The sequence below is a fragment of the Lissotriton vulgaris genome, chromosome 4_1 (assembly GCF_964263255.1).
Source record: "Lissotriton vulgaris chromosome 4_1, aLisVul1.2, whole genome shotgun sequence".
In the NCBI taxonomy this organism is placed as follows: domain Eukaryota; kingdom Metazoa; phylum Chordata; class Amphibia; order Caudata; family Salamandridae; genus Lissotriton; species Lissotriton vulgaris.
In genome coordinates, this window is record NC_141691.1 from 1748309014 (window position 1) to 1748335681 (window position 26668).

The following is a 26668-nucleotide window of genomic DNA, read 5'->3' on the forward strand; positions in this document are numbered from 1 at the left end:
AATGCACATCTTTAAAGGAGTGGAGAGAGAAAAAGGCATCTATGGCCTCGCTCGTTCTCCTGTTGAACGCAACTTCTTTCAAACCAGGGCCGGACTGGCCATAGCGGGCACCGGGCGTTTCCCCGGTAGGCCGCTAGGGTGGGGGCCGGTTTTGAATCCCTGGGGGGCCGTTTTTTAGTTACCGGGGGTCGGCAATATCGGCCCCCAGTAACAAAATCGGCCGAAACCGGCCCTCGCACACTGCTTTGCTGCACTCCCGCTCACCCCTGGGGGGGCTGGTTGAGCAGTGTGCCAGGGCCGGTTTCTGTTCCCAGTCCGGCCCTGTTTCAAACAGTGGTGCTGGAAGAATTTGCAGAGTGGGAGTCCTGCCATTAGTTTTATATCACTAAACTCATGCAGATTGTGAAAAATTCAAGTGTCACACAAAGACCAAGTGTAGACAATGAGCCACGTCTACTCAGCTAGAGAGTGGTATGGGTCTGGTATGTAGCTGGCGGTGTTGTTAGGATCACACTGACGCTCAGATTATTAAAGCATGATGTGTTAGCACACTGTCATTTATAGGCAGCACTTTCTCCATTGAAATGGCCACTTATTTGTACAGACATATCACTAATAAAACTTTATAGCGCACAAATTAAAATGTGTGGAATTGAGTTGCAGCAAATATTTGTCATTTGCGCAACACCAAGTAATTGATTTCTTCTTATCCTAACAACATAATTGTTTCCATCACACAGACTACTTTGTGCATTCATAACTGCTAATACATTTTAAACATTTGTACAGTTAATTTTTTTGGTATTTTTATTTTATGTTTTTGAAAAAAAATGACACCCTACATACAGCCTTTCCTTTACACCAGCAAGATTGCAAAGTGCTTAACTTTTCAAAATCCTCTCTGCAGAAGAAAAGTAAACGCCAAGCTGTAAGTTCAAAGAATAAACATCAATTTGTCAGCACTAGACTAACATTTGACCTCTGTCTTTAAATGTACAGCAAACGTGACAGGATAAAACTAACATTTACCAGCTTTTTCATTGCTCATTCACCTTTAGAACTCAAACATGGTTGTTTTGGGCGTGCTACAGAATCGTCCTACTTTCCAGCGCCTATGCTATTAAAACAAAGCAAGACTTCGGAGATGCAAGCCAATACTGTGTTGGATATCATGGAATTTTTCTCCCAGTTTCTCTCAGGAGACGAGCCGGTACTTAGAGGTCCGCTGGGGTTTGTAGTTGTACACAGGCAAGACCCCAATGAGAGGAATGGCCCTGCAGACTACGACCCCCATAAACATCATGCACTGCCACGAACAAACCGAGCAGGAGCTTTCTGTCAGTGACTAGCTCTTCTGGGTTCGGCACAAAGTGATCTGTGGGTCCCGTAGCATCCTCCCTTCCCCCTCTCCAGCCGCAGGAGCAGGGGTTGGTTCGTGACACCACTGCATCTGCTTATTTGTTGGTGATCGCTTTTCGTGTTCAATCACAGTGCATATTAGTCCTCTGTGTGGTCGGAGTTTCCGGCGACTCCAGCTTCTCTAGAATGTGTTGCACTCATTCCCTATCTCATCTATCTTATGACACTGCCACAATGGAAGCCATGTATTAGGACTTCTGTGCAGCATAATGCAGTACGTATCGCAAGAACGCATTTCAGTCATCAATAGATGCTTCAGGGCTTCTGTGTTTCTGATCCTTGATCAGACCCCCCAGGATATAGCGGCATGGATTAGCAAATTTAGCGGCACAAATATGGAAATTTAGCGGCACAAATATGGAAATTTAGCAGCATTTTTGCGGCACTTTATTTTACACATAATCATTCATTCTTAGCCTTAAATCAATGGAAACTGTTTTTAGCAGAGTATTCTTGGCGGATGCAAATCTCAACTCGGGGCACTCCTGACTCCCCATGAAGCTGAGCAAAGAAAGACTTTTCCGGCAGACTCATCGTCAAACCTATCAGGATCAAATCTGTAGGCTGAGGGCCCAGCTGTGTTGTAATGAAGCACCACACCAATAGTATAAAGCACCAGGGTCTCTTCGGGAATGAAATGCTGGTCAACTCTGCCTTCCAGGTCCTGAAGCCGTGCCGCAATGGGTGTCAGTCTAGCTGTCCGTACTGTCTCACAAAGGACATGCCGGCAATACCTGAGCTGCTCAACTTTCTCCAGTGTGATGGGCCCATTGCCTAGTACTTGGGCCATCTCCTTGTAAAGCTTCTCCTGAGCGTCCTCCGATGTGGTGAGGAAATATAAAGCCCATGTAAACAAGTTAGCTGTGATAACACATCCTGCTAGTGAGAAGATCATGCTGTCCTCCAGCACCTGCTTGTCGCTCAGGTTACCCTGCAGCACGACGTCCATGAAGATCTGCCGAGGGATGCTCTTACTGCGCCTTTCTCTCGCCAGCTTCTTCAGGACAGATTCCATCTCCATCAGGGCGTTCTCATACAGCTTTTTCCTTGTTGTGCTCTTGTCAAGTGACCCATCCAGGAAACGTTTCCCAATTTCTTCCCAGATAGCACAGTGGTTCTTGCGGAAGCGGATCAACTCCTGCTCATCCTCCAAGCTATTCCCCGTAGCTGTCTGCTGGCTGATGGGCACGTGCTGGGATGCTGGAAAGGACAGCCATTTTGTTACCAGGTCTTCTGACAACTTCAAGATAATGCCAAAGTTGCTTTGTAAAGACCTGCTCACACCACTTTCATACAGCCTCTTCCGCACATGACTTTCACCAGCCTCCCCAATGGCTCTGAACTGATAGCCCAACAAGTACTTTAGCATCATTTCAAAAGGGTCTGAGGTCCGGTTGGGGTTGATGTGCTGCCGAAAGAGGTCGAGTGACCCCAGGCTGACCACCAGGCGCCGTCCAAACCAAAATGATGCCACATGCCCAAACTTCTCATGCAGGTTCACGAGGAATTTGTGCAGGCTGCCGCAGCTCACAATGTCTTGCAGGTTTCCCATCTTTCTCAGCTGTTGGCGTCAGGCCAGGAATACCTGAAGACTGCCTGGAGGCAGGGTAGAGGTACAGCACAGCTCCCACCAAGATCAGAAGGAACATGATAGCAAAAATCACGAAGTCCAACATATCCCCTCACTTTTTTTTCCGTAGCAGCATGTTTAACTGAAGAAGAAAATCTTCCCCTTTGTCCTAGCAGCCCAAATCATAAGTGCTCCTCTCTAGGCCTCCGGCAACACTTTTTTTTATTGAAGGAACACCTCTTCATGCGACTAAGGACCCCCCACCTCTGTGTACATGATGAACACTGACTATCCTTCAGCACCCCAACTGTACCACCCAAACAAATTTCAAAACCTATCTTATGCGCATTCACGGATAATTAAATACATGCATTCCAGTTTATTCCTGCGTTTAGATGTAGAACGACTCCCACCCCCCTGCATGATTTGCTTCAGTTGGAATTAAAACTGTCTCTCTCACAAGACGTGACGTGACGTTTGACCTCGGAAATCCTGTTGGCGGGTTAAGGAATTTCCTAATGTAACCTTCCTCTGAGGTTATTGAAATGCCCCAGGAAGACTACACCACTGCACATGATGCTGAGGAGATTTTAAACTGGTCTCTCCCCTATACACTGACCTTTACCAATCTAAGTCTGACCTCAGGCAGGCACACATCACCTTCCGATTTCGCAGGCACTTTTGTAAAAATCGTGGCATTTTTACAAAAGTGCAGATTTCGCGCAAATCACGAAATCCTGGAGGGTCTGCTTGATGATCGCATTGCATTGCTTGTGCTCTGATCTTGTTGATGTTACTTGTCAACCTTTTTTCCTAATTCGGCAAAATAATTTGAGAATCCATGCTCAAATCCTCTCATGGGTGTTTCTGAGGCTGCTACTGATGATGTAGTTGCTCGCCAGAGTATCACCTTTACAATCTATTAAAAAGCCGTGGGGCTTATCTATGAAGAAAAACTTGTGAATGGGAAAAAATTACATTTCCACCTGAACATACTTTTGCGTTTTTTTTTTTTTGTTCATAAACATTCCCAGTGGTATAGAGTGACCAGGTGTACTGGATTTGCCCTGACGGTCCCGGTTTTTCACCAGCCGTCCCGGCAGATTTCAGGAAGTTTGGCTCCTGTCCCGGTTTTTAGAGAGGGTCGACTGCAAACGGCAGGAGGTGCTTTTTAATGATTTACAAAGCAGGGATAGTTTTCAGTTGTTTCAAGAAAACAATGTAATTAACAGACAAGCTACTGGGTTTAAAAAATGCTTTTTATATATGTTCTAACTGCCTGTTTTGTAATTCTCTGCTGAGGAGGAGGGCTGTCATTCTGTCCGCTCGCTTGAAGTAAAATTGTAATCCTTCTTCTATTTCATTGAAAGGTCCCGGTTTTTGTCTTTAAAATTCTGGTCACCCTACAGTAGAACTCTCTGTAGCCTAGTATTCCACAGACAGAATAGAGCCTCCGATGTGAATGCACATTGTTTTTATCGCCTGGTAGTCATTTTTCTTCATGGAGAAAGCCCTTCCCATACACCCCTTGCAAATTTAGTGCAATCAGTTCCCCTTTCAGTCATGAAAGGGGATCTACTCACTTGGCTGGAGTAAATCTCAGACCATTTCCAGGGTGGGAAGAGGTCAGTTCTAAGTTTGGGAATGCCCACATATGTACGTTCGTGGGCATTCCCAAACTTCCAAAGCAAACTAGACTTTGGAATTCCCAGTTCCTATCACTTGAGTTGAGTTTATTACTACTGATTTCTCCCCACTTGTAGTGGAAAATATCTTTGTGAATTAGTCCCTTGTTTCTATTGACAGCAAGCTTCTGCAAGTGTTTTATTTTTTTTTGTTCTACCATAAACTTTCCCTTTACTGCGCAGTTGCAGCCAAAATAAATTGCTCATACAAAGACAATTCTTTGGCCTAAATGCTTCTAGTAAGCTTCCAGAAGTCAAATGACTTGTGTATTCCTTAGTGACATTCAGCCAAAGTCCAAGTTGATGGTGCAGCGTGAATGCCTTTCTGTTGCAAGGCCCACGTGCAAATTTTAATTATTTTCTATTATGACTCTCCATAGCATCTGTCTTTGGCATAAAACCGCTGAAAGTGGATTATAACTGGAGCCGACCCTCCCACACTTTGTCTTCCTATTTTTTGTCATGTCGAGCTTATAGTCTCTCCAAAGTAAATACTCTTCTTGCTTCGTGTCCATGTACACGTGTCTAGTGTTTTTTTTTACTCCTACAGCTACAAGAAGCTAACTGGGTCCAACCTCTGCTTTCCTTTTAACTATTAACTTCAAGGGTATGAGTCACTTTCTAAATTAAACATGCATACTTTCCCCGTGCTATTTATTTTCTTATAAATGTTTAGGTTTTTTCTTTGAGCTGAGAAAGGAGCCTGTTGTGAATCACTTTTAGGGCAGCCTTTCCCACTCAGATGGTCTAAAGCCCACACAGTGAAAGGTATATTTTTGTAATATAGACCTCATGACACCGAAATTACAAATAAGCTACTGAGTTGCAAAGTCAAGGTCATGGTGTGATTGTCTAATAGGCACAGAAAACGTAAACCTTTTAAAGTTGGTACTGTTTTTAAAGAGAAACTCACCTTCTGTCAGTGGCAACCATGCATCGTTCTGTAGGGGCATCTTTCCTAGGGAAATTATTTTGCAAGACGGTACAGTGTCCTTGAAGCTCCTTTTCAGGGCTGTCATGGTGAGTGTGTCTAGGAAGCTGGTACGCACTTTGTCAGGAAGGATGACGTTACCTTTCGGCCAGGGCTGAATCTCAAATATTCACGTTGTCTTCAGGCGAGTGATTGTCTGCGTTCTGGTCTGAAGTATGTTTGATTGTGAATGGGGTGAGTGTGTGTACTATAATTTTCTAGTCAGTCTAGCTGCATATGGAGAGACTGAAGCCACTCAGCCAGGCGGGCTGCCCCGAGGAGTGCTGTCTTTTTCCAAGTCCTGAAAACCGAATAGAGCAGAGCCAGGGGAATGGAAGATCTCCTTCAGGGTGGCCTGAGCAGGGATGGTTCTGTCCTGGAAGAGCCAATGGATCGATGACCAAATATGTGGCTATTGTGAAAACATCAGCAGATTCATTCTGCAGATACATTACAGCTCAGAGATTGCCTCCACCAGGCACCAAGCTTTGGAAGATGAAGTGGAGTTGAAAGGAGCTAGGCCTAAAGTTTTTAGTGGAATTGAATGGGTAGATGCATTGCGGATAACCACTCAATAAATGTGCCAATCCTGGTAGGGCACCAGAAGGGATCCTGCTTCATTGTCCACCAACAAGCATCCTCCGAAACACTGACATGTGCGCTAAAGACGGCCATTACGCAGGTCCATCCGGAATCCCAGCAGCCAAGCCAATTCCCACCCCAGAGTCGGTATCCTGGAGTGAGTCAGAGCGGGCGGAAGAGAAGGAAGTCAAATCGACACCGAAGATCTCTGGCATCCGAACCAAAAATTCCCATGCTGAGGTAGAGCACTGTTCCCATGGGAGTCGGGCATTCCAGCCCAAAGCATCAGCAAAAGGGACTGCCAGGGCTGCTGTCTTAGGGCTCTGCTCCATACCGAGAGATGGCTTTGAAGTCAACCAAGCTTCCGACGAAGGGTGTTGAGTGTCTCAGGCCTTCAAGCCTTACTTGGTGCAAGTGTGAAAAAGAACTAGGGTTTGGCTAAAGCGCAGTGAGGCCTCGCCACTATATCAATAAGCAAAACAAGTTGCCAACACTGCAGTTATTTACACATAAGTTCAAGGAACAATGAACAAAACAATTGCCCTTGCACAACTACTTTTTCAATTCGAGTTTAATCATCATCTTTTTCAACTATATTCAAAAACACATTTTCATTTTTTTGTGTCATTTTGTGAGATCTATTAAAAAAAATACAAATACCAATATACAAAATCGCTGTCAATTCTCTTTTTTGTGTTTTATTGGAGCCCTATCTTAGATTGACCTGCACATTCACTTTCTAAAATACCTATATTCACAGCACATACAACATGACAGACTCATACAATTATTACACTAATCAACACATCCATACGTGCAATCACACATCATACATACAAAAGTGCTCACCCTGGGGTAACCTAACACAACCCTTTTCTTAAGTGAACACTCTATTAGATCTTATATACAAAACAAAACATTATTTATACAACAAGGACATCTGCCCATTATCACTTAGTCCTCTATTTCACAACTGAATAAATTCAGATTGGCCTAAGTAAAACAGTGGTCAGCGCGTTTAAGAATCTCCCGCATTTTGGGGATTCTCCTCAGGACCAACAAATTCTGAAAAACAAAAACAAAAACCTTGTCTTATTTTAAACAGTCTGCAAACGCCCTCCATCATCTACACAATTCTCACAGCACTTGGCCTCTTACCTCATTATCTGTGGAACGTGAATCACATGTCAATGTCTGTGGACATAAAACACGTTATTGATTCCCACTCTCAATGTCAGAGATCCCATTCGTAGTATATGGGGACATGCAACATTTCTCTTACTTGTGAAATAATGAGTGCTGAGGCACTGCTTGATGACGTGCCACTCGACAAGATATAATCCAATTCCTGTAACAATAACCGATTGTGTCAATTCCTGCATCACCTTCCATGTCTGGTGAAAGAAATCTGAACTTATTTGGGATGTACCTTCTTGATTTATAGTCACTTTAAAGGTTAGCGTTATTCTTTTGAAGTCGATCATAAAACTTGAAGCCAGGCCTGTAAAAAAACAGACAAACTCTGTCAGCTGTTTCCATGCTTCATACATAATCCAGGTACTAATGTACTCACAATCTTCCCTTAAGACGGTATCACCGTGAGGTGTCTATTGTCATAATGTGGCAACCTCTATGCTTCAAACCTGGGGCGATTCTGCCCAACTTCTTAGCTACGTATTAGAGCGAAGGAACGCAGTACTCAGATTCTCTTTTGAACTAAACTTAACGCCGCTTATAAAACAGACTTGTGTTTTATCGCATCTAACGCGCGCTCGTTATCAAATAATTAATACCCGGAGATTTTGTGTGCATTCTCACCTCACTTTAAAGTATGCAGGCTCCGAATTCCAAAACGCCGGGTCAGATGTATCCCGGTCGCTTTACTCGTTTGTCACTACGAGACGCCGTAATTAGACGTAATATTTATAGTGCCCCCGCTGCGCATGCTGGGAGTTGTAGTTTACAGCTATACTTGTATCTCGAATTAAGTGTTTGGTGAGAATTTTATCTGAAAGAGACACGTTAGTGATAGATTCCTTACCTTAGAATATCCCCAGGCGTCAGACTGGATCCGGAAACTTTTGCGTAGCAATACCCCTGCGCGTCGGTGGGCGTCGTCCGCGGCTCCGCATCCGTCGTTGGCATCGTTAGCGCCGGAATGACGTCGCCGGAGTACTTTGACGCCGCCCTCGGGCGCTGACGTCAGTTCTTCTTTGTTCCGCGCCAGCTAGTGCAGATCCGGAGAAGCTCTACCCCGTAGTCACTTTTTGACTAAACTTTTTTGATCTTTTGATCTGTTTTTCTCGAGTCGTTCGACTCCTACGGTGCCGGTAGGGATGCCCGGGTTCAAACCCTGCACCAAGTGCAGCCGACTGATGTCGGTTACCGACCCCCACTGCCGGTGTCTTCAGTGTCTAGGCCTCGACCACGACGACCGAACCTGCTCCGAATGCCGGGCCCTGACGTCTAAGGCTAGGCGGGAGCGGTCCCGCAAGCGACTTGAGCTCCGGCAGTCGGCACGCGCCGTTCAAGGTCCCACAGGAGGTCGAGGGACCGGTCGCGGGGTCGGAGCCCTCATAGTTCCGAGAGTCTGCATCGGTCTTCGGGATCAAGGTCCTCAGGTAAGAGGCATGACAGGTCGGAAAGGCGTCATCGCTCTCCTGACCCACCCCGACGCTCGCGCGACGTGGCCGGGGGTTCAGGTGACACCACCCACGCAGCTCCGACAGAGTCGTGGGCGTCGCAACCTGCCAGACACCTTCCGATCCCTGGGCACGATGCAACGCCAGAGGAGATCGAGCGGTACCTCATGGCCATGAGGTCTCTCCCTCCTCCGCTGGGCTCCGTGGTGCCTTCGGGCCCAGCGGTCCCGGCTGGGGGGCCTAGCGGGTCGGAAGCTTCGGCTCCGACGCTGTCGGGTGCTCCGGCCCAGCACCGCCGGGGACTTCGTTCCCGGCGCCGCAGGCCCCCACTGGATGCGGTTCCGGATCCGGGTCATCGCCGGTCGACCTCACAGCGCCGGCCCCTAGGGTGTCGCCCCCGGCACCGCCTACGGGGGGTGCTGTCCCCGATCCTGCTCTCGATTCATTTCCGGCGCCGGAGCGGCGCCGCTGGGCGCCGCTCTCAACGTCGTACCGAGACTTTTACTTCCACGAACCAGCCCGATCCTTTGAACCTGAATTTCAGTTGATGGGTGACGAGGGAGATTGGGAGGGGTCTGTGGACCCTCTGGCACAGGAGTGCCAGTCTCAACAGGACTGGACATGTGAGCTTGGGGATGCCAGTGGACTGGACACTTCGCCAGACACTGGTTTTGTCTCCCCTCCAACCATGGCTACGGAGGAGGGGGCTGCCTACAGTGTAGTGTTGACGCGAGTTGCCTACAGTGTAGTGTTGACGCGGGCGGCCAAGGCATTGGGCCTAGAGCTCCCCGTCTCGGCCGTGAGGACTAACCTCCTCACTGAGGTTCTTAAACCGCATGCAAGCTCGGCTGAGCCTCTGCTGCCGTTTAATGTGGCCTTGTGTGACATTCTTTTGGGCACTTGGTCCAAGCCCGCTACAGGTCAGCCTGTAGATAGGAACGTGGCCAGAAGCTACCGCCCGGCTCCGGGCAACCCTTGCTTCTTGTCCACCCACCCCACCCTGAGAGCCTGGTTATCCAGGCCTCTACTTCCCAGACCGCATTCCCGACGATCCGCCCGATTGGGAATCGAAGAGGTACTTTCAATTCGGTAAGAAGATGTTCTTGTCCCTGAGTTTGGGATTGCAGTCAGTCAATACCGCATGCCTCTTGGGCCGCAACACCCACACTCTGTGGGACACAGTCGCGGACGTGCTGCCACAATGTCCGGAGGAGGCACGGACTAAACTCGCCCAAGCCCTTGCGGAGGGTCGAGATGCGGCACGCTATTCCATGCGGTGTGGGCTGGATACCACGGACTCACTGGGCAGACCGATGGCAACGACAGTAGCAGTTCAACGCCACACCTGGTTGAGGACCGCCAACTTTATGATTGATGTCCAGGCCACTCTTCTGGACATGCCGTTTGATGGCCGTCGCCTCTTTGGCGACAAGGCAGACCATGCGCTTGAGCGTTTTAAGGACTCCAGGGCTACGGCCAAGTCCTTGGGCCTCTCGGCCCCACGCCAGCAAACGGGTGCCTTTCGCTCCTTTCGTGGCCAAGGAAGAGGCGCTCCCACACGTGCTGCCAGCCACGCACCGCAGACTAATACACAGCGCGGTGGCGGCCGTGGAAACCGCAGTGGCGGCGGTCGGGTACAACGGCGAGGCCAGTCCACACCTTCCCCTGCAGCATCCGCCTCAAATCCCTCCTAGTCCGTGCTTTCAGGCCCATGTGACGCCAGTGGGGGGCAGGGTTCGCCATTACTACTTCCACTGGCGCACTGTCACGTCAGACATGTGTGTGCTGCAAATCGTCCGAAGGGGCTACTCCCTCCCCTTCAAAGCGACCCCTCCAGCCATTCCACCACAATACCACTGCATGTCGGGGGATCACTTGCAACTTCTGCAAGAGGAAGTTACGGCCCTCTTGGCCAAGGTGGCCATCAAGCGCGTTCCTGGGCCAGAAGTAGGGGTGTGGTTGTTACTCCCACTACTTTCTGGTACCCAAGAAGGGCAAAGGGGGACTGCACCCTATCTTGGACCTACGGAAAGTCAACGGCTTCCTCCGAAGGAGAAGTTGAAAATGCTGACATTGGCTCAGGTCTTAGCTGCCCTGGACCCAGGAGACTGGATGGTAGTGTTGGACTTGCAGGACGCTTATTTCCACTTCCCCATCCTGCCGCCCCACCGGCACTACCTGCGGTTCACGGTAGGCCACGAGCACGTTCAGTTTACCGTGCTCCCCTTCGGCCTTACCAGCGCCCCACAGGTGTTCACGAAAGTGATGGCGGTGGTCGCAGCTCATCTGCGCAGGTTAGGGGTTTCAGGCTTCCCTTACCTCGACGACTGGTTGTTGAAGGCGGGCTCGCCCCAGACAGTCGTCAGCCACCTCCAGACAACGGCAGACCTCCTGAACCAGCTGGGGTTTTCCATCAATGTGCCTTAGTGACACCTGTTCCCCTCTCAGAAGCTCCTCTTCATCAGAGTGGTCCTCGACTCTGCGCAGTTTCGGGTTTATCCTCCCGAACAGCGGGTCCGGGATATTCAGGCTCTGATTCCAATCTTTCAGCCTTTATCCCTGGTCTTGGTCAGGTTGACGCCGCAGCTTCTGGGGCTGATTGCCTCCTGCATCCTTCTGGTGCTTCACGCCAGGTGGCGGATGCAGGCTCTGCAGCGGGACCTGAAGTTTCAGTGGGCCCAGCATCAGGGCAACCTGTCAGACCATGTCATGATCTCGGAGGGCACTGCGAGACAGCTGCAGTGGTGGCTCATGGACCGCGATTGGGTCGGCGGCAGGTCCCTCTCCCTTCCCCAACCGGAGCACGTAGTTGTGATGGACCCGTCCCTCCAGGGCTGGGGAGGCCACATGGGAGAGGCGGAGATCAGAGGCCTCTGGTCTCCGGTGGAGTCCCGGCTCCATATCAACCTTCTGGAGCTGCGGAAAATTTGTCTAGCACTGAAGGCATTCCTCCCCTCTGTCCGGGGGAGTGTAGTGCAGGTGTTCACGGACAACACCACCGCCATGTGGTACTGCAACAAGCAGGGCGGGGTGGGGTCGTGGACCCTATGCCAGAAGGCTCTGCGCCTCTGGCAGTGGCTGGAACACCAGGGCGTGACCCTGGTGGTTCAACACCTGGCAGGTTCTCTGAACGCCAGGGTGGACAAGCTCAGCCGAAGGTGCATGATGGATCACAAATGGCATCTGAACTCGGACGGGGCGCAAGGCCTCTTTCTGCAGTGGGGAGAGCCTTGGTTGGATCTGTTCGCCACCGAAGAGAACGCGCAATGTCATCAGTTCTGCGCATTGGAATTTCCAAGGCGGCACTCGCTCGGAGACGCTTTTCATCGCGAGTGGAGTTGCGGTCTGTTTTTTTTTTTTTTTTAAATATATTTTTATTGCAGGAATCAGTAAATCGTTACATAGTCGACCAGCATTATAGATCAAACAAAATCAATGAAATGCAACCCTCCGTCCCCCAGCAGTATGTACCCTTACACAGCCATTCAGCCCACAACCCTACGGTCGGGCGGCGAAATTCAATGGGGGCTCAACAGGAAGGCGAAGCTGGTCCGGATGATCCACTGTCCGTCATCTGCTTTTCCAAACAAGCCTACAAAACCCAGAAAGAAAACCCCACCCTCAAAACACTATGAACCAAAGTAATCCCTACCCAACCCCGCCATCAGTGCACGGTAACAACCGCATTAGGATCTGTGAGAGGACCCATGAGGAAAGCAACAGAGCTGTAAAGTGCAATCGTCTATCGGGACTCGGGGCGAGCTGCTTCCTCACTTTCGGAGTCGCTGGGGGCGCAATAATCCCTGAGGGCCTGCACTAACGTCTCCCATTCTAGCGCTGCCTCCTGTGCCTTCTCGTTATGCTGTCTCCTAGCTAGCTGGTATCTCAGTGTGCTTTCCCCCGCTGCCCACTTCAAGAGTTCGCTGTGCCACCAGCTCCCTGTCGGACCAGCCCGTGCCTTCCAGTTCCTGGTCACCTCTCGTTTAGCAAGGAGAAGCCCCAAATCGATGAATTTGCTGGTAATTTTGTTTTTGGGGGTATGTGGAAACCAGTGTAGGAGTCCCACTGCCGCATCAACCGATAAGGATCTCCCTGTCACCTCCTCCAGGGTCTTCCCCACTTCCATCCAATAGGAGGACAATCCCGGGCAGGACCACAACATGTGGAGAAGGTCTGCCTCCGGCGCCGGGCATCTGGGGCAGTCCGCCGAGCTCGTAGCAAAATATCGTTGGATTTTCGCCGGGGTCAGATATGCCCTATGGAGTACGTAGTAGTGGACCAATTGAAAGCGGGCGTGGCGTGTGCCCTTCCAGGCTCGCCGCACCAGTTGGGACCAGGTCGTCTCCGGGATCTCCTTGCCTATGTCCTCCTCCCAACGGGTTCTCAGAGTAGTGAGGGGGGCCAGCCCCTCATTAATCAGTCTACCGTAGAGGCAAGTGACCGCCTTCACCGTACCCGCAGACATCATGACGTATTGGCACACCGGAGATATAGGGGGTTCCTCTTGCCCGCATTTCCAGTGCGCCTGAATCGCTCGAACCAGGGCCGAGTGCAATAGAAAGTCGCCGCGAGGAACCTCGGAGCGATCAATGAGCTCCTGAAAGGGCAAGAGCGCCCCGTCCTCGTAGAGGTCACCTACCAATTGTAAGCCTGCGTCCTCCCAGTTTGCCAACCGTGACCAATCACCGCCATGGGGCAAGGCCGTCAGCATCCCCAAAGATATTTCGGGCGCATACGGTATTCTCAGGTGGCCCCGGGCGTGAGCTCGGTTCCAACACAGGCGAATGGTCTTCTCCTCTAGCGACAAGTCCTGTAAGGCCAAACGTTGTCGCAGCGCTATGAAGGAGAGAACATGCCTGGCCATACCCATACCTCTCCTGTCTTCTGGGCCCCGGAATTCCCGGGCGATCTCCTGGGTGAAGGTCTGGAGCTGCGCCGCTAAGTAGTACTTTTCAAAGTCCGGCACCGCAAGCCCACCCTCGGCTTTCGGCCTCATCAGGGTCCTGAGGGCCACCCTTCGGCGGCCCGAGCCCCAGAGGAATCCGACTATCATTGATCGTAATAGTCTAAACGTGGCCGGTGGGACCCAGATCGGTAGCGCCCGGAAATAATACAGCAACCGGGGAAGCGCCACCATTTTGAGCAAAGCGATCCGCCCTGCCACCGAGAGCGGTAGTGTAGCCCAGAAGTCCATACTGCCCCGTAGTGCTCGAGTGCCGCGGGCAATGTTCCCATCCAGGAGGTCAGAGGGTTCATGGTAGACGTACACCCCCAGGTACTTAAAGCAGTCAGGTTCCCATCTAATCTCTCTACTGAGAGCAGGGCTAGGGGTGCCTTTGCGAACCGGGAAAAGACAGGTCTTAGCCCAATTCACCCGGAGGCCCGAGACCTCCCCAAACGTCGTGAGCGCCGTCGCAGCTCCATGCAGGGCAGCAATCGGGTCCTCAAGGAAGAGCAGCAGGTCGTCGGCATACAGCGAAATGTAGTGTGGGCCCGAAGGTGTCCACAAGCCATTATAATGGGCTCCCGATCGGAGGTGCAGCGCGAGTGGCTCCACCGCCAGCGCAAAGAGAAGCGGGGATAACGAACAACCCTGTCTCGTGCCTCTCTCCACCGGGTATTGTGAGGAAATCAGCGGGCCCGCCCGAACCCTGGCCGATGCAGAGGCATACAGGACCGTGGTCCATCTGATGAAGCCCTCGCCAAGGCCGAACCTCCGTAACACAGTGCTCAGGTAGTCCCATTCCAGGCTGTCAAAAGCCTTCTCTAAGTATACCGATAGGACTACCGGGCACGGGGCATCCACGAGCGGTTCTCCCAGCAAGCGGAACAACCTGCGGATGTTCATGGTCGTGTTTCGCCTGGGGATGAATCCAGCCTGGTCTTCATGTACCAGAGAGCTCATGTGACCCAGCAGCCTCGAAGCCAAGATGCTGCTCAGTATTTTATAGTCAACCGTCAACATTGATAAGGGACGGTAAGACCCCGGATCGGACGAGTCCCTTCCCGGCTTGAGGAGGGGAACCACTAAGGCCTCGCACATCGAGCCTGGGAGCTGACCAAGCCTCTTCGCCTCTCTATATACTATTAATAACCTTGGGGCTAGGAGATCAGCATAAGCTGCATAAAATTCCACAGGAAGGCCGTCTAGGCCCGGGGTCTTATTCCTCGCCATCTTTTTAATGGCGCTGCGGATCTCTCCCAGTTCTATGTCGGACCCCAGGGCCTTCGCCACATCCTGCTCCACTGTTTGGAGCTCCAGGGGCCGTAGATAATTATCAAGCAGGTCAGGGTCCCTGACAGAGCAACTGCGGTACAAACGTTCGTAGTAGTGCAGGTAGCAGCTCAGAATCTCAGGCTGAGTGTGTACCACGGTCCCATCCGCCATGCGCATGGACGTCGTCAATGAGGACTGGCGCGTAGGGTTGGCTAGCCATGCCAGCAACGCGCTCGACCTATCCCCCTCTGCGAGGGACCTAACCGTGTAGGCCTTGTAGTCGAAACAGCGCAGCCGTTCGACTTCCGCCGCTACTGCCTCCTTCGCCTCCGCCGTGCGTTCCTGTAGTTCAGGGCGCCCGGGGCGGCGGAGTTCCAACTCGCGGAGTTTCCGATCAGCTGTATCTAAGTCGGCAAGGATAATTCGCCTCATGCCGACCTTCTTGGAAATACAGTATCCCCTCACCACCACCTTAAAAGCGTCCCATTCCAGCGCTCTCGAGCTCGCGGTGCCCCCGTTGGACGCGAAGTACTCCGAGATCTTATCTCCTAGGTCCGCTTTGAAAACGCTGTCCTCAAGGATCTCGGGACGTAACTTCCAGGTGGGCACCGCAGGCACCCCAGGAAACCAACGAAGGTCCAGCAGGAGGGGGTTATGATCTGAGATGGTCCTGGCCAAATATTCAGACCGGACCGCCGCTGAAACCAGTTCAGCCGAGCCAAGAAATCCGTCCAGTCTAACGTGTAACTCATGTAGGCCCGAGAAGTTGGAATAGTCCCTAGTTGCGGGGTGTTGCGCCCTCCAAATATCCGTTAGACCCCAGTGTGTCTGCCAGTCCCTACGACCTTTAGCCACACGGCGAACCGGAGAGTCAGGGAGGGGCGGATGCGAGCGGTCAGTTTCCACATCCACTACTGAATTGAAATCTCCTCCGAGCAGGAGGGGCCCGGAGAAGAAGTGGGCCAACGAGCCCGATAACCTGGAAAGGAAGGCAATCTGGTCTATATTGGGAGCGTACACACAGCAAACGTTTAGGTCCCTCCCTCCCAAAGAACCCGAAATGGCCACATAACGCCCCTCTGGATCTATCACTGTTTTCGTGACCTGGAAGGGAACCCCAGCTCTAACCCAAATCAGCGCCCCTCTGGCATACGCGGAGTACGAAGTGCAAAAGACCTGCCCCCTCCACCTACGCTGTAGCGCCGCCCCTTCCGCCTTGTTCAGATGGGTCTCCTGCAGCAGCGCCATTTGTACCCCTCTACGCACTAAATAAGCGTGGACTTTGTGACGCCTAGACATGGTGTGGAGCCCCCGCACGTTCCAAGTAATGCATTTCACATTAGCAACATCAGCCATTGTCCCATATCGTCCGTGCAAAGTCTCCCCTTCCGGGTCCCAACAAAGAAAGAGCATCAATCAACCCAGCACTGATGGCTGCCATTTTCCCCAACCAAAACTTAACAACCCCTGTTCGAACCAAACCCCCATCCACTCTTCCCAGAACAGGACCCAAATAGCACCATCTAGTTCCCATCCAAACCATACCCTCCAAAAACCCCCTGTCCCCGACTAATCCTGCGGTCGCCACCGTAGGAAGGCCTTAAGGGCCAGGTGCGGGCCGGGCGTTGGCAGTGGGCCCTCGATGCCCTGGCTACCAGGACTAAAGCAAGCCCAAAACAGTACTAGAAACCCTCGGGGCAAAAGCAAGGCACCCCACCCCCCCTTCCCCGGGAGTCAGCATCAATCGTCGGTACCCGCCACCCCCGTTTCGGGCCCCCACCCAAATGGATGTAGCTCACCCCGTTAACCCTGTCCATCCAGAAGGTCCTCCACCGATTTCGGTGTGATCACCGGCGTGTGGACGCTATCAGTCACCGATTCCTCAGAGTCCGTCGGTACCCCCTCGTCACCAGGGTCCGCTTCCTCTTCAATGGCACCGTCTTGTGAGCCAGACAGCGCAGATAACACCTCCAGCACTCCCTTCCGCTCAGTCGATGTCTCCGCAGTTGAGGGTCCGCCTGATCGGCCACGGCGACTCCGAATCCTTTTGGACCGCCGTCTCTGCTCCGGCTCCGCCGCCAGCTGAGATGAGGAGCTAAAGCCATCTTTCCCGGCTCTATAGAGTTCAAGCCAGTTACAGACATCCTCCGGGGTATCAAAGAATTGAGTCTTGTCATCGACAATTATGCGGAGCCTTGCAGGAAATAGGAGCGAGTATTGGATGCCCTCGCTCCGGAGCTCGCGCTTGACCGCCAAGAATGAAAACCGCCTGCGTTGGGTTTCATAGGTGTAATCCGGGAAGATGTTCACCTGGCTGTTCGCCACTTTGAATGGGCCATTATGTCTGGCGGCATTGAGGATGAGGTCTCTGTCCCGAAAGTGCAATAACCGTGCCACCACCGGTCGCGGGGCACGTCCCTGTTGTGGTGGCCTCGCTGGGACTCTATGAGCTCGCTCCAGAGTGTAGAAGGAGGAAAGACCCTCCGGGGCCACCGTGTCTCGGAGCCAGGCTTCCAAGTATGCCACCATGTCGCCATCCTCAATCTTCTCCGGCAGGCCCACCACACGAATGTTGTTTCGCCTGTTACGGCCTTCCGCATCTTCCGCTCGCTGCTCCAGGGCAGTAATCCGGGACAGGGCATCCTTCATAGTCGCGGCCAAGGTTCGCTGCGCCGGCTCCAAGGTTTTCACCGAGCTCTCCACTTCCTTGACCCTATCCGAAAGCTTGCCGTGATCCGCTCTAAGGAGGCCTAGGCTCGTCGCCACCTGGGCAATGTCCTGCTGGAGGGCCGAGCGTGTGGTCGCAATCGCCTCCAAGACGCAGTCAAATTGCTGCTGCATTGGTGCACCACCAGAACTCTCCGGGTCTCCACGTTCCTCTTTGTCCGGGGCCTCCGAGTCTGAGGCGGCTGGGGTAGTCCCCTTGGCTCCCCTAGGTTTCCCCATGTCGCCGGAGGCACACAGTGTGGATCCAGGGACAGGCGCCACCGAGTGCGGGCGTCGGCTATGTCTCTCCCGGTTGCTGGTCTTCGGGTCGAGTGCCGGTGATCCCCGTCTCCAGGGCCTGTTGGACCTTCTCAGCTTCGGCTCGCGCCACCACCACGTCGTCTGAGGGCACCGAGGAGGAGGCGGAGACAATCGGCGCCAGGTCGGGCAGGCCCGTTTGGCTGATGAGGTCCCGGAATGAGGGTCACCAACTCCACCGGATACTTTGTGGCGCCAAGGAGTTGTGCCTCCCATGGGAGTGGGTCGGTCAGGGAGATGCAGCCAAGTGCGGTGTAGGGAGTGGGCGCTACGGTCAGGGCCTCCAGGCGTCCGCGTGCCGGGATCCGCTATAGCGAGGGCATCCGACCATCTAGGTGCGATCCCCGTTGCCAGAGTCCAATCAGACCGATATCCAGACCCTCATATCACAGGGAGACGGAAGGGTGGAGGGTGCGCCGCTGCTAGTGATGCTCCTCCAGTCTAATGGTCCCGGCCAAGGGGACAATGAAGTCCGGGCGCCATGTTGGGTCGCACTCCGTGGTTCCACAAACTTCGATTTTCCGTCGGGTCACCACACGTTCGGACTGCGCCAAGTGCCCCGGCAGGTTCCCGTCGGGCCGATCAACAGTATGCGGGGGTTAGGGTGCCCCACGGCCTCTGATTTACAGGATAATCCCGGGCTCAGTCCGGGAGCCGAGCTCTCAGGCGACCATCGCCATCGGCGCCCAAGCCACGCCTCGTGGAGTTGCGGTCTGTTGTACGCCTTTCTGCCTATACCACTTCTGCCCAGAGTGCTGAAGAAAATCAAGCGCGACCAGGCCCACGTCATCCTTGTGGCTCCGGACTGGGCGCGAAGGTACTGGTATCCTGAGCTACTCAGTATGTCAGTCGATCCCCCGATTCGTCTGCCTATTCAGGAGGACCTACTGTCGCAGCAGCAGGGGACGGTCCTCCACCCGAACCTGTCCAGTCTCCACCTCCATTCTTGGAGATTGAGCGGCGACATTTGAGGCCAGTTGACTTGCCTCCTGAAGTCTGTAATGTCATTTTGGCAGCCAGGTGTCCCTCCACAAAGTCGGTATACACCTGCAGGTGGAACAGATTTGTGGCATGGTGCACAGCAAAGGCTGTGGACCCTCTCCATGCCCCTCTCTCTGAGGTTCTCCTCTTCCTTCTTTCTCTTGCCCAGCAGGGCTCTGCTCTGGGCAGTATCAAGGGCTACCTTTCTGCCCTTTCAGCCTTCCTAAGGCTACCTGATCAGCCTTCTTTGTTCAAGTCCCCCATTGTAAACAGATTCTTAAAGGGCATCACTCATATGTTCCCTTCTGTTCCTTTCGTGATGCCCCAGTGGGACTTGAACCTGGTTCTAACTTACTTGATGTGCGCTCCCTTTGAGCCGCTTCATAACTGTCCTCTCTGTCTTCTTACACTGCTTTCCTGGTTGCCATCACCTCTGCCAGGAGAGTGAGTGAGCTCCAGGCTCTTTCCTCTAAACCTCCTTTCCTTTCTGTCCATCCGGACAAGGTTGTGTTGCGGACAAAACCCTCTTTCCTGCCCAAGGTAGTCACAGCCTTCCACATTGGGAAGTCCATCACCTTGCCCACCTTCTTTCCGCCTCCGCATCCCTCGAAAGAGGAAGAGAGGCTCCACCGTCTGGACCCAAAACGTGCGCTCTCTTACTATCTGGATCGCACACGCCAGTTCCGGGTGGATGACCAACTCTTTGTTGGTTACGTGGGCGCTTAGAAAGGACGGGCAGTGCACAAGCGGACCAGCTCTCGGTGGATCGTGATGTGCATCCAAGCGTGTTACTCTTTGGTTAAGAAGGAACCTCCTGTTCCACTCCACTCGGGCCACGGCGGCTAGTACTGCCCCGGGCCGAGGAGTCCCCTTGCAGGACATTTGTCAGGCAGCTACGTGGGCCTCGCTGCACACGTTCGCAAGACACTACTGCCTGGACAGCCAAGTCCGGAGGGATGGCTTCTTTGGCCGTTCCGTCCTCCAGGACTTTCTGGTGTGATTATTGGTTCGCAGACCCACCACCTGGGTTGGTATTGCTGGGGTATCTATTCTAAGGTAAGGAGTCTATCACTAACGTGTCTCTTTCAGATGCACAAGTTACTACTTGTGTAACGATATATCTGTAAGAGACATTAGTTAGTGATAGATTCCTTACCGACCCACCCAGCCTCCCCGTTCTGCGAACCAATATCTAGGGTTAAGGTCATCCCCTTACAGGGCCCTAGTTTCATGGCACCAGTGTTGGGTCTATCATGGCTCTGCGTATCTGGCGCGGAAAAGCTGTGTATAAGAACTGACGTCAGCACGCGAGTGCGGCGTCTAAGTACTCCGGCGACGTCATTCCGGTGCTAACGACGCCGACGACGGACGCGTAGCCGCGGACGACGCCTACCGACGCGCAGGGGTATTGCTACGCAAAAGTTTCCGGATCCAGTCTAATGCCTGGGGATATTCTAAGGTAAGGAATCTATCACTAACTAATGTCTCTTACAGATATATCGTTACACAAGTAGTAACTTGTGCATCTATAATAATGTCCCTATTATTGTCATTAGTATATGTTACAGTTACTGCTGTTAGCAAATCTGTGGTTTCCTAGTAAAAAATCAATCAGGCATGATAAAGGTGATCTCGAAGCCTTATTTATGGTTTACTAGCGACCTTGATGGTATAAAACTTGCGGTACCGGTATTGGCATTTTCTATGACTCTAAATCATATTTTAGTCTCCTTAGTAAGCTCCTTTGTTGTTTCTTTCTAGTTTTTTCGAATACTCCTTATTCAAAAAATGCAGCATTTAATGTTATAAATGCTGAATCTTGAAGAGATCACGAGAGTATAAACACTGAACAGTAGTGCCTCAATCTACAGGGCTGGTCCCTATATTTCAGATTCTTGGTCAATCTGGAAGATTGAGCTAATTCGAGATATGAGTATAGCTGTAAACTACAACTCCCAGCATGTGCTGCTGGGGTGCTATAAATATTACGTCTAATTACGGCGTCTCAACGTGACAAACGAGTAAGGCGACCGGGGTACGTCTGACCCGGCGTTTTGGAATTCGGAGCCTGCATACTTTAAAGTGAGGTGAGAATGCACATGAAATCTCCGGGTATTGATTATTTGATAACCGAGCACGGATTAGATGCGATAAAACACAAGTCTGTTTTATAAGCGGCTTTAAGTTTAGTTCAAAAGAGAATCCGAGTACCGCGTTCCTTCGCTCTAATACGTAGCTAAGAAGTTGGGCAGAATCGCCCCAGGTTTGAAGCATAGAGGTTGCCACATTATGACAATAGACACCTCACGGTGATACAGTCTTAAGGGAAATTGTGAGTACATTAGTACCTGGATTATGTATGGTTTTAATAGATACCCCAGCAGTACTCTTTAAACGCTAACCTTTAAAGCGACTATAAATCAAGAAGGTACATCCCAAATAAGTTCAGATTTCTTTCACCAGACATGGAAGGTGATGCAGGAATTGACACAATCTGGTATTGTTTCAGGAATTGGATTATATCTTGTCGAGTGGCTCGTCATCAAGCAGTGCCTCGGCACTCATTATTACACAAGTAAGAGAAATATTGCATTTCCCCATATACTACGAATGGGATCTCTGACATTAAGAGTGGGAATCAATAAAGTTTTTTATGTCCACAGACATTGACTCGTGATCCAAGTTCCACAGATAATGAGGTAAGAGGCCAAGTGCTGTGAGAGTTGTGTAGATGATGGAGGGCGTTTGCAGATTGTTTAAAGTAAGACAAGGTTTTTGTTTTTCAGAATTTGTTGGTCCTGAGGAGAATCCAAAATGAAGGGAGGTTCGAAACGCGTTGACCATTGTTTTACTTAGGCCAATCTGAATTTATTCAGTTGTGAAATAGAGGACTAAGTGGTATTGGGCAGATGGCCTTGTTGTATAAATAATGTTTCGTTGTGTATATAAGATCTAATAGTGTGTTCACTTAAGAAAAGGGTTGTGTTATGTTACCCCAGGGTGAGCACTTTTGTATGTATGGTGTGTGATTGCACGTATGGATGTGTTGATTAGTGTAATAATTGTATGAGTCTGTCACGTTGTATATGCTAAGAATATAGGTATTTTAGAAAGTGAATGTGCAGGTCAAGCTAAGATGGGGCTCCAATAAAACACAAAAAAGAGAATTGACTGCGATTTTGTATATTTGTATTTGTATTTTTTTAATAGATCTCACAAAAGACACCAAAAAATGAAAATGTGTTTTGAATATAGTTGAAAAAGATGATGATTAAAATCGAACTGAAAAAATAGTTGTGCAAGGGCAATTGTTTTGTTCATTGTTCCTTGAACTTATGTGTAAATAACTGTGCAGTGTTGGCAACTTGTTTTGTTTATTATTTGGTGCAAGGGCATGAGCATCCCCGCTCACACCCGAAGGCACCACCTAAGGCGGCGGTGAAGATCCAGTCGATAGCTGGGTCTGAAGCATCGCAGGCACCAATACTCCAGATACACCAGGTAGAATGTCTATCCACAGCGTCACCGACCAGATCTTAGCAAAGTCACCTCCACTGTAGCTCTCAGAGACACTCACTTGCAAGAGAAGGCTAGCCTTCAAAGAAGAACCCTTCTCGAAGGCCCCTTCACAGCTGGCGCCAAAGAAACACAAAGACGGGCACAAGCCCTCTCCCATATGCTCACTCTGTCACCAACTCCACTGCCTCTGCCATCATGCTCAATTACACCCCCGTCTCCATCAGATTCACCTGATGGTACCCCACACACCTTTTCTGATCTAGGTTGTCCAGAAGACCCCATTGCCCCATACTTAGACTCATCTAAATAATGACCCTTGGAAGGATGATAATTTTAACCTCCTCCTCCTGGGTGATCTTGAGTTGGATCACTATCCAATTAGGGCATCCCCACAGGATGGTAATCTGAAGGGCCTCTAAACACAATGAATTGGACATGAACATAGTTCAGGGGGAAGAGGAGTGCCTAGTTGACTCTTTCCAAATCCAGACACATTGTCCAGTTGATACTCCAGTTGATACTCTTGCTTAAAGGCATCCTTAAATCTTCCCCATACATTTTTAATGAGTCAGTAAATGTTAGGATGGTGATACCTACAGTCGAGAAAAAACATAAGCCCCCACCAAACAACCCTATCTACATCAGCGGTCTGGTTGATTCCTCCCCATGAGAGTCTCGACAATGTCCATCTGCCTGATAATGAGCAAACAACTAAATAAACACTGTGGTCAAAAGGGTCATGGTAGAGGCAGCCACACAATGGCGAATTTCCAATCCTCTTGGACTCCTATGTAGGTCACAGTGGGAGGAGATTCAGGAACTAATCATACATTTTCCAGATGAGTGCTGAAAGGGAGGAGGAAGATCGGGTCTGAGAGCCAGATAATCTCGAACTCCAACCTTCATCCCGCTCCTACACAGCTGCTGACACATCCTACAGGAGCATTAACACCACTGTCTTCCTCGGACGACATGCCATTTGATAGGGAGCATCTCTGTGTAACCCAGGTTGATGAGATGGTTAAACATTTGTTTTAAAACAGACACAGGTTGTCAAGTCTATGGCTCCCCTGCAAACTCAAACTTAACTACAAAAAGGCGCCTTTCATAAGCAATAGCCTAGGAGAGGAGCCAAGAATGCATCACCAGAACAGTTACAGTCTTTCCAAAGGCAGCAGCATACTTTCACCAGGAGGCTGGCAGAGGTTCCACTAGGGGTGCATACAGGGGAAACAACAGGGGGAAGGGCAAAGGTGGCTCCATCAAAGCTTCCACCTCTATGCAGTGATTCACCCCACCAGATCATACATCACCTGTCATGGGAGAATACAATATCTCATCAGACCAGTGGGTTTTAGTCGTGGTTCGCCACAGCTACTGCCTAGAACTTCTCACAACCCCTCACAGCATTCCACCCCACAGACACATCTTCAGCAGAAACCATCTCTGCCTTTTCAAAGAAGATTTACAAACCCTCCTCCATCAAGGGATAATACAGTGTGGCCCTCTGCACCATCAGGAAAAAAGGCATCTGCTCTATTTGCTACCCCATTCCCCCAAAACAGCTACCTCTTCGCAGTATGACAACTCTGCTGGAAGTCCTCCTCTGCTCTAACAAGGCAATTGCATGACAGCGCCTGACCATAAGGACTACTACTTCCACATGTGTATCCACTATACCCATTACCAATACCTTTGCTTTGTGGTAAGTGGACATCACTGCCAATTCACAGAACTTCCTTTTTGGGCTCACCACAATTCCAAGGGTGTTTACGAAGTGCCAGCAGTGGTAGCTGCCCATCCGCAATGGGAAGCAGTCACGTCTTTCCCTACCTCAACGATTGGCTGATAAAGAGCAAAGGCAGGCAGAATTGCCTAGCGCACTTTCAAGCAGCAATTTCATTGCTCCACAGCTATTGATTCACCATAAATGCCATCAAGTCTCATCTCAAGCCTCAACAGATCCAACCCTTGCTGGAATCTGTGTTTAACGCAATTACAGAAAAAGCTTACCCAAACCAACTGAGTATTGGCACTCTAGTAGCTACTGCCTCTTTATCAGCCCAATCATCAGCTCACTGTCAGAACATGATGCATCTCCTGAGGATGGTGCATCCCTAGCGTACCCTACACCAGGCTCCGCTTACCGCACCGCTTACAATGGTGCCTCATAAGGCAATGGTCACAGGTGGATGGCCATTGAGAAGATCTAGTGTTGATGAAGACCAGCACTCAGTGCTCTCTGCATTGGAAGAACACAACCTCTTGCTACAGGGCAGGGCTCTCATACACCATTCCACAGAGGACCGTTACCACTTACGCCTCCCTCACAGGTTGGGGTACGCATCTCTACACCATGACTGTGCAGGGGTTGTGGACCTCTCAACACAAAGCCTGCCACATCAGTTACCTAGAACAGCTGACCATACAGGTAGCCCTCAAACCTTTTTTCGATGTAATTCCAGGGAAGGTAGTCCTCACCAAGACAGTCAACATGACGGCCATGTATTACTTGCAGAAACAGGGCAGCATGCACCCTCTCAAGCTCTCTGCATTAGTGCTGGGGATTTGGCATCGGGCAATCCATCATGACTTACTACTCCTAGAGAACATCTTCCACGGGTGGACAAGAACTTTGAAGACCTGCTCAGCAGGAAACATCAGGAAGTCCATGAGGGGAAGTCTACCCGCAAGTCTATAGAGAGGTACCTCCAGTATTGGAGCAACACGCAAATATGCATGTTCACATCCCTGAAAATGCTAAATGTGCAAGCTTCGCCTCCAGGCACCCACAGTCCGTGGGCAGTGCTCTATGTATGAACTGGTCAGGGTTCTTTACTTTCTCTTTTCTTCATCTTACACTCTTCCTGTATGTGATGAGAAAAATAAGACTGGTGTCCATGACACTCATCCTAGTGGTTTCCACTCGGACCAGACAGCCGTGTTACTCCACACTCCTGGAAATGTCCATCAGCCACCCATGAGAAACTGCTGATCAGGCCAGACCTCCTCATACAGAGACACCAAGACCCCAGGCACCCAGACCCCAGACAGCTCGACCCAGCAATCTGGCACAGAGGGCCTAGAGTTTAGCTATCTAAACCAGAATGCATGACTATTCTATGGGACGTGCTTAGGCCAACCACATGAGCCTTTTACACAGCAAAGTGAAAAATGTTTGTCTACTACTACATATCCAAAATCCTGGACCTCCCAGAAGGCTAACGTCTAGGACATCATCTGCTACCTTTTACATTTGCAGAAGTCGGTCTCAGCTACACATTAATACATCGATACCTCACTGCTATATCAGCTTACCTGTAGAACAGGGAACATTCATCCTGCTTTACGATTTCAGTAGTTAAGATTTTCTTGGGCGAGTTTTAACAGGGCTTTACCTCCTTGAATACCTCCTTCCTTGTGTGGAACCTTAATGTATTCTTACGTGCCTCAAGGTAATACCCTTCGAATCTTTACGCCCATGCCCTTCCACACTTACTTATCTGAAAGGTAGCCTTCTCAGTGGCCATAATTTTCTTCCGACACATTAACGAACAGCAAGCATCCACCTTTCATTCAGGTTTGTAAAGATTACTTTGTCCTAAGATTATCTCCAAGGTGGTATCCCTTTCGCACTTTATTCCTGACTATAGTTCTCCCAGTCTTATTTTTGCTTTCAGATTCTGTAGCAGAAAGAGCTCTCCACACATCAGAAGTTAAAATAGCTCTTATTCAGTATATCGACAGGATCACGCATATATATATATATATATATATATATATATATATATATATATATATATATATATATATATATATCCAAACACAAGAGTCCGGTTGTTCCTGGCGCTCAAACGGTTGCGATCCCGAGTGGGTGCCGGTCACCCTCAATTTGAATCAACAAGTATTTTCTTCTCCACAAGAAAATAACTCAGGATACTTCTGGATGCTTTCAAAGATGTTTTATTTCGGCAAAGTGGCAACTGCCTACCGACGCGTTTCACCAGTTACGGCTTGTTCACGCTACCGTGAACAAGCCGTAACTGGTGAAACGCGTCG

At 50.5% G+C, this 26668-nt stretch overlaps 1 protein-coding gene and 1 pseudogene across 2 annotated transcripts in view; one reads left to right on the forward strand and one right to left on the reverse strand.

Moving 5' to 3' along the window:
• The window catches only part of VPS13B (vacuolar protein sorting 13 homolog B), a 2999480-nt gene that overhangs the window by 2722675 nt on the left and 250137 nt on the right, over positions 1–26668 (forward strand). The gene's annotated exons all lie outside the window — the stretch shown is intronic.
• On the reverse strand, positions 1812–3095 carry LOC147724499 (cytochrome P450 20A1 pseudogene; annotated as a pseudogene). The gene has a single exon (XR_015309964.1). The product of XR_015309964.1 is annotated as a cytochrome P450 20A1 pseudogene (transcript).